This window comes from Rhipicephalus microplus, unplaced genomic scaffold, assembly GCF_043290135.1.
Source record: "Rhipicephalus microplus isolate Deutch F79 unplaced genomic scaffold, USDA_Rmic scaffold_26, whole genome shotgun sequence".
NCBI classification, from domain to species: domain Eukaryota; kingdom Metazoa; phylum Arthropoda; class Arachnida; order Ixodida; family Ixodidae; genus Rhipicephalus; species Rhipicephalus microplus.
Genome location: NW_027464599.1, coordinates 2,885,793 through 2,892,833, shown reverse-complemented (window position 1 = coordinate 2,892,833; position 7,041 = coordinate 2,885,793).

The following is a 7,041-nucleotide window of genomic DNA, read 5'->3' as shown; positions in this document are numbered from 1 at the left end:
GCCGTGGAATTTCTTGTTGCGGAGTTTTTAAATGCGGAGTTTCTAGTTGTGGAGTTCTATAGTTGCAGAGTCTCTAGTTGTGAAGTGTCTAGTTGCAGAGTTTCTAGTTGTGGAGTTTCTAGTTGTAGAGTTTCTAGTTGTGGAGTTTCTAGTTGTGGAGTTTCTAGTTGTGGAGTTTCAAGTTGTGGAGTTTCTAGTTGTGGAGTCTCTAGTTGCGGAGTTTCTAGGTGTGAAGTTTCTAGTTGTGGAGTTTCTAGTTGTGGAGTTTCTAGTTGTGGAGTTTCTGGTTGTGGAGTTTCTAGTTGTGGAGTTTCTAGTTGTGGAGTTTCTGGTTGTGGAGTTTCTAGTTGTGGAGTTTCAAGTGTTGGAGTTTCTAGTTGCGGAGTCTCAAGTTGTGGAGTTTCTAGTTGAGGAGTTTCAAGTTGTGGACTTTTGAGTTGTGGAGTTTCAAGTTGTGGAGTTTCTAGTTGTGGAGTTTCGAGTTGTGGAGTTTCTAGTTGTGGAGTTTCTAGCTGCGGAGTTTCTAGGTGCAGAGTCTCTAGTTTTGGAGTTTCTAGTTGCGAATTCGCTAGTTGAGGAGTCTCTAGGAGTAGAGTTTCAGTTGTGGAGTTTCTAGTTGTGGAGTTTCAAGTTGTGGAGTTTCTAGTTGCGGCGTCTCAAGTTGTGGAGTTTCCAGTTGTGGAGTTTTTAGTTGTGGAGTTTCTAGTTGTGAAGTCTCTAGTTTTGCAGTTTCTAGTTGTGGAGTTTTTAGTTGTGGAGTTTCTAGATATGAAATTTCTAGTTGCCGAGTCTCTATTTGTGGAGTTTGTAGTTGTGGAGTTTCTAGTTGTGGAGTTTCTAGTTGTGGAGTCTCTAGTTGCGGAGTTTCTAGTTGTGGAGTTTCTAGTTTGAAGTCTCTACTTGCGGATTCTCTAGTTGTGAAGTCTCTAGTTTAGGAGTTTCTAGTTGAAGAGTTTTTAGTTGTGGAGTGCCTAGTTGTTGAGTTTCTAGTTGTGGAGTTTCTAGTTGTGGAGTCTCTAGTTGCAGAGTTTCTAGCTGTGGAGTTTCTATCTGCGGAGTTTCTAGTTGCGGAGTTTCTATTTGTGGAGTTTCTAGCTGCGGTGTTTCTACTTGCAGAATCTCTGGTTGTGGAGTTTCAAGTTGTGGACTTTTGAGTTGTGGAGTTTCAAGTTGTGGAGTTTCTAGTTGTGGAGTTTCGAGTTGTGGAGTTTCTAGTTGTGGAGTTTCTAGTTGCGAATTCTCTAGTTGAGGAGTCTCTAGTTATAGAGTTTTAGTTGCGGAGTTTCTAGTTGTTGACTTACAAGTTGTGGAGTTTCTAGTTATGGATTTTCCAGTTGTGAAGTTTCTAGTTGTGGAGTTGCAGACTCTCTAGTTTGGAGTTTCTACTTGCAGAGTCTCTAGTTGTGGAGTTTCAAGTTGTGGAGTCTCTAGTTGTGGAGTTTCTAGTTGCCGAGTTTCCAGTTGTGGAGTATCTAGTAGTGGAGTTTCCAGTTGTGGAATTTATAGTTGTGGAGTTTCTAGTTGCGGAGTCTCAAGCTGTGGAGTTTCTTGTTGTTGAGTTTTTAGTTGTGGAGTTTCTAGTTGTTGAGTTTCTAGTTTGAGGTCTCTAGTTGTAGATTCTCTAGTTGTGAAGTCTCTAGTTTAGGAGTTTCTAGTTGAAGAGTTTTTAGTTGTGAAGTGTCTAGTTGTGGAGTTTCTAGTTGTGGAGTCTCTTGTTCAGAGTTTCTAGTTGTGGAGTTTCTAGCTGCGGAGTTTCTAGTTGCGGAGTTTCTTTTTGTGGAGTTTCTTGCTGCGGAGTTTCTAGTTGCAGAGTCTCTGGTTGTGGAGATTCTAGTGGCGAAGTCTCTAGTTGTAGAGATTCTAGTTGTGGAGTTTCTAGTTGTGGAGTTTCCAGTTGTGGAGTTTTTAGTTGTGGACTTTCTAGACATGAAATACCTTGTAGCCGAGTCTCTATTTGTGGAGTTTGTAGTTGTGGAGTTTCTAGTTGTGGAGTCTCTATTTGCAGAGTTTCTTGTTGTGGAGTTTCTGGTAGTGGAGATTCTAGTTGTGGAGTTTGTAGTTGTGGAGTTTCTAGTTGTGGAGTCTCTAGTTGCAGAGTTTCAAGTTGTGGAGTCTCTAGTTGTGGAGTTTCTAGTTGCGGAGTATCTAGTTGTGGAGTTTCCAGTTGTGGAGTTATAGTGGCGGAGTATCTAGTTGTGTAGTTTCCAGTTGTGGAGTTTCTAGTTGTGGAGTTGCGGAGTCACTGGTTGTGGAGTTTCTAGTGTGGAGTTTCTAGTTGTGGAGTTTCGAGTTGTGGAGTCTCTAGTTGTGGAGTTTCTAGTTGTGGATTTTCAAGTTGTGGAGTATCTAGTTGTGGAGTTTCCAGTTTTGAAGTATCTATTTGTGAAGTCTCTAGTTTTGCAGTTTCTTGTTGCGGAGTATCTATTTGTGGAGTTTCTAGTTGTGGAGTTTCCAGTTGTGGAGTTTTTAGTTGTGGACTTTCTAGACATGAAATTTCTTGTAGCCGAGTCTCTATTTGTGGAGTTTGTAGTTGTGGAGTTTCTAGTTGTGGAGTCTCTAGTTGCAGAGTTTCTAGTTGTGGAGTTTCTAGTTGTGGAGTTTCTAGTTGTGGAGTTTCTAGTTGTGGAGTCTCTAGTTGCAGAGTTTCTAGTTGTGGAGTTTCTAGTTGTGGAGTTTCTAGTTGTGGAGTTTCTAGTTGTGGAGTTTCTAGTTGTGGAGTTTCAAGTTGTGGAGTTTCTAGTTGTGGAGTCTCTAGTTGCGGAGTTTCTAGTTGTGAAGTTTCTAGTTGTGGAGTTTCTAGTTGTGGAGTTTCTAGTTGTGGAGTTTCTGGTTGTGGAGTTTCTAGTTGTGGAGTTTCAAGTGTTGGAGTTTCTAGTTGCGGAGTCTCAAGTTGTGGAGTTTCTAGTTATGGACTTTCAAGTTGTGGACTTTTGAGTTGTGGAGTTTCAAGTTGTGGAGTTTCTAGTTGTGGAGTTTCGAGTTGTGGAGTTTCTAGTTGTGGAGTTTCTAGCTGCGGAGTTTCTAGGTGCAGAGTCTCTAGTTTTGGAGTTTCTAGTTGCGAATTCTCTAGTTGAGGAGTCTCTAGGAGTAGAGTTTCAGTTGTGGAGTTTCTAGTTGTGGAGTTTCAAGTTGTGGAGTTTCTAGTAGCGGCGTCTCAAGTTGTGGAGTTTCCTGTTGTGGAGTTTTTAGTTGTGGAGTTTCTAGTTGTGAAGTCTCTAGTTTTGCAGTTTCTAGTTGTGGAGTTTTTAGTTGTGGAGTTTCTAGATATGAAATTTCTAGTTGCCGAGTCTCTATTTGTGGAGTTTGTAGTTGTGGAGTTTCTAGTTGTGGAGTTTCTAGTTGTGGAGTCTCTAGTTGCGGAGTTTCTAGTTGTGGAGTTTCTAGTTTGAAGTCTCTTTGCGGATTCTCTAGTTGTGAAGTCTCTAGTTTAGGAGTTTCTAGTTGAAGAGTTTTTAGTTGTGGAGTGTCTAGTTGTTGAGTTTCTAGTTGTGGAGTTTCTAGTTGTGGAGTCTCTAGTTGCAGAGTTTCTAGTTGTGGAGTTTCTATCTGCGGAGTTCTAGTTGCGGAGTTTCTATTGTGGAGTTTCTAGCTGCGGTGTTTCTACTTGAAGAATCTCTGGTTGTGGAGTTTCAAGTTGTGGACTTTTGAGTTGTGGAGTTTCAAGTTGTGGAGTTTCTAGTTGTGGAGTTTCGAGTTGTGGAGTTTCTAGTTGTGGAGTTTCTAGCTGCGGAGTTTCTAGGTGCAGAGTCTCTAGTTTTGGAGTTTCTAGTTGCGAATTCTCTGGTTGAGGAGTCTCTAGTTGTAGAGTTTTAGTTGTGGAGTTTCTAGTTGTGGACTTTCAAGTTGTGGAGTTTCTAGTTGCGGTGTCTCAAGTTGTGGAGTTTCCAGTTGTGGAGTTTTTAGTTGTGGAGTTTCTAGTTGTGAAGTCTCTAGTTTTGCAGTTTCTAGTTGTGGAGTTTTTAGTTGTGGAGTTTCTAGTTATGGAATTTCTAGTTGCTGAGTCTGTATTTTTGGAGTTTGTAGTTGTGGAGTTTCTAGTTGTGGAGTCTCTAGTTGCGGAGTTTCTAGTTGTGGAGTTTCTAGCTGTGGAGTTTCTAGTTGTGAAGTTTCTGGTTGTGGAGTTTCTAGTTCTGGAGTTTCAAGTTGTGGACTTTCTAGTAGTGGAGTCTCTGGTTGCGGAGTTTCTAGTTGTGGTGTTTCTAGTTGTGGAGTTTCTGGTTGTGGAGTTTCTAGTTGTGGAGTTTCTAGTTGTGGAGTTTCTAGTTGCGGAGTCCCAGTTGTGAAGTTTCTAGTTGTGGAGTTTCTAGTTGCAGAGTCTCTAGTTTTGTAGTTTCTAGTTGCGAATTCTCTAGTTGAGGAGTCTCTAGTTGTAGAGTTTCTAGTTGCAGAGTGTCTAGTTGTGGTGTTTCTAGCCGTGGAATTTCTTGTTGCGGAGTTTTTAAATGCGGAGTTTCTAGTTGTGGAGTTCTATAGTTGCAGAGTCTCTAGTTGTGAAGTGTCTAGTTGCAGAGTTTCTAGTTGTGGAGTTTCTAGTTGTAGAGTTTCTAGTTGTGGAGTTTCTAGTTGTGGAGTTTCTAGTTGTGGAGTTTCAAGTTGTGGAGTTTCTAGTTGTGGAGTCTCTAGTTGCGGAGTTTCTAGGTGTGAAGTTTCTAGTTGTGGAGTTTCTAGTTGTGGAGTTTCTAGTTGTGGAGTTTCTGGTTGTGGAGTTTCTAGTTGTGGAGTTTCAAGTGTTGGAGTTTCTAGTTGCGGAGTCTCAAGTTGTGGAGTTTCTAGTTGTGGAGTTTCAAGTTGTGGACTTTTGAGTTGTGGAGTTTCTAGTTGTGGAGTTTCTAGCTGCGGAGTTTCTAGGTGCAGAGTCTCTAGTTTTGGAGTTTCTAGTTGCGAATTCTCTAGTTGAGGAGTCTCTAGGAGTAGAGTTTTAGTTGTGGAGTTTCTAGTTGTGGAGTTTCAAGTTGTGGAGTTTATAGTTGCGGCGTCTCAAGTTGTGGAGTTTCCAGTTGTGGAGTTTTTAGTTGTGGAGTTTCTAGTTGTGAAGTCTCTAGTTTTGCAGTTTCTAGTTGTGGAGTTTTTAGTTGTGGAGTTTCTAGATATGAAATTTCTAGTTGCCGAGTCTCTATTTGTGGAGTTTGTAGTTGTGGAGTTTCTAGTTGTGGAGTTTCTAGTTGTGGAGTCTCTAGTTGCGGAGTTTCTAGTTGTGGAGTTTCTAGTTTGAAGTCTCTACTTGCGGATTCTCTAGTTGTGAAGTCTCTAGTTTAGGAGTTTCTAGTTGAAGAGTTTTTAGTTGTGGAGTGTCTAGTTGTTGAGTTTCTAGTTGTGGAGTTTCTAGTTGTGGAGTCTCTAGTTGCAGAGTTTCTAGTTGTGGAGTTTCTATCTGCGGAGTTTCTAGTTGCGGAGTTTCTATTTGTGGAGTTTCTAGCTGCGGTGTTTCTACTTGCAGAATCTCTGGTTGTGGAGTTTCAAGTTGTGGACTTTTGAGTTGTGGAGTTTCAAGTTGTGGAGTTTCTAGTTGTGGAGTTTCGAGTTGTGGAGTTTCTAGTTGTGGAGTTTCTAGCTGCGGAGTTTCTAGGTGCAGAGTCTCTAGTTTTGGAGTTTCTAGTTGCGAATTCTCTAGTTGAGGAGTCTCTAGGAGTAGAGTTTTAGTTGTGGAGTTTCTAGTTGTGGAGTTTCAAGTTGTGGAGTTTCTAGTTGCGGCGTCTCAAGTTGTGGAGTTTCCAGTTGTGGAGTTTTTAGTTGTGGAGTTTCTAGTTGTGAAGTCTCTAGTTTTGCAGTTTCTAGTTGTGGAGTTTTTAGTTGTGGAGTTTCTAGATATGAAATTTCTAGTTGCCGAGTCTCTATTTGTGGAGTTTGTAGTTGTGGAGTTTCTAGTTGTGGAGTTTCTAGTTGTGGAGTCTCTAGTTGCGGAGTTTCTAGTTGTGGAGTTTCTAGCTGTGGAGTTTCTAGTTGTGAAGTCTCTGGTTGTGGAGTTTCTAGTTCTGGAGTTTCAAGTTGTGGACTTTCTAGTAGTGGAGTCTCTGGTTGCGGAGTTTCTAGTTGTGGTGTTTCTAGTTGTGGAGTTTCTGGTTGTGGAGTTTCTAGTTGTGGAGTTTCAAGTTGTGGAGTTTCTAGTTGCGGAGTCCCAGTTGTAAAGTTTCTAGTTGTGGAGTTTCTAGTTGCAGAGTCTCTAGTTTTGTAGTTTCCAGTTGCGAATTCTCTAGTTGAGGAGTCTCTAGTTGTAGAGTATCTAGTTGCAGAGTGTCTAGTTGTGGTGTTTCTAGCCGTGGAATTTCTTGTTGCGGAGTTTTTAAATGCGGAGTTTCTAGTTGTGGAGTTCTATAGTTGCAGAGTCTCTAGTTGTGGAGTTTCTAGTTGTGGAGTGTCTAGTTGTGGAGTTTCAAGTTGTGGAGTTTCTAGTATAGTTTCGAATTGTGAAGTTTTTAGTTGTAAAGTTTTAGTTGTGGAGTTTCTAGTTATGGAATTTCTAGTTGCTGAGTCTCTATTTTTGGAGTTTGTAGTTGTGGAGTTTCTAGTTGTGGAGTTTCTAGTTGTGGAGTCTCTAGTTGTGGAGTCTCTAGTTGCGGAGTTTCTAGTTGAGAAGTTTCTAGTTGTGGAGTTTCTAATTGTGGAGTCTCTAGTTGTGGAGTTTCTGGTTGTGGAGTTTCTAGTTGTGGAGTTTCAAGTTTTGGAGTTTCTAGTTGTGGAGTCTCAAGTTGTGCAGTTTCTAGTCGTGGAGTTTCGAGTTGTGGAGTTTCAAGTTGTGGAGTTTCTAGTTGCGGAGTCCCAGTTGTAAAGTTTCTAGTTGTGGAGTTTCTAGTTGCAGAGTCTCTAGTTTTGTAGTTTCTAGTTGCGAATTCTTTAGTTGAGGAGTCTCTAGTTGTAGAGTTTCTAGTTGCAGAGTGTCTAGTTGTGGTGTTTCTAGCCGTGGAATTTCTTGTTGCGGAGTTTTTAAATGCGGAGTTTCTAGTTGTGGAGTTCTATAGTTGCAGAGTCTCTAGTTGTGGATTTTCTAGTTGTGGAGTGTCTAGTTGTGGAGTTTCAAGTTGTGGAGTTTCTAGTAGAGTTTCG